Raw genomic sequence first — 834 nt, 5'->3', positions numbered from 1 at the left:
GCTTTGTATTCCAAAGCAACCAACATCGAGTATAGATAACGCTGTGGCGAGCAGCACAACACACCAAGAAAAAGAAGAAGAAACAAATGCCAACTACGGCAGCTTGGCAAAGCGCGGATGACCCGACACCGCGGCGCCCACCGGACACAAATCACCACAGACCAAGGCTCCGATCCGCCGCGTACCAAACAGCACCTCCAAGAAGGGATGCGACGCCGACGACGCTGCTGCCCGGACGAGTCCTCGGGTTTCCCCGGGCACGCGGAGGGAGGTGGGGGTGGATACCACCGACACCCTCCAGGAAGGAATGGTGGCACCCACAGGTGTCACCGCATCGGGGCCGAAGCCGGCAAGGATTTCTCCCGCATTCCAACCCCAACCGCCCAACCGGACGGAACCGACCTGCCAAACCGTCGCCCACCACCAAGCGCCAACGCAGTACCGCCGCCACCCACGCCGCCTCACTACGAACACCACCACGAGGCCAAGAGGACCGAAGAGAAGCTCACCACGACGGGAGCAGCAACACCGACGTCGAGCGGGAGGGAACCACCTCCACCGCCGTCGTGCGGGAGATCCGTGCCTCCGGCACCGTCGCGGTAGCCGTCCGGACGCGGCAGCGGGGCATGTCAGGCCACCCCTGGCCCAGCCAGGCCCGAAGCGGGCCCGTTAAGCCCCGCCGGCCGCGATGCAGCAGGCCGGCGTCGTCGTCGCCGGCACCCAGCCACTCGTCGCATCTCCTCCGCCTCCCAGAAGCCACGCCGGAGACCATCCCCGCCGCCGGCCCGCCCAGGCCTAGATGGGGCCCGAAGGGCCTAGATCTGGGCCAAGCGG

The sequence above is a fragment of the Triticum dicoccoides genome, chromosome 2A (assembly GCF_002162155.2).
Source record: "Triticum dicoccoides isolate Atlit2015 ecotype Zavitan chromosome 2A, WEW_v2.0, whole genome shotgun sequence".
Taxonomy (NCBI): Eukaryota; Viridiplantae; Streptophyta; class Magnoliopsida; order Poales; family Poaceae; genus Triticum; species Triticum dicoccoides.
This window is presented reverse-complemented; position numbering follows the sequence as displayed.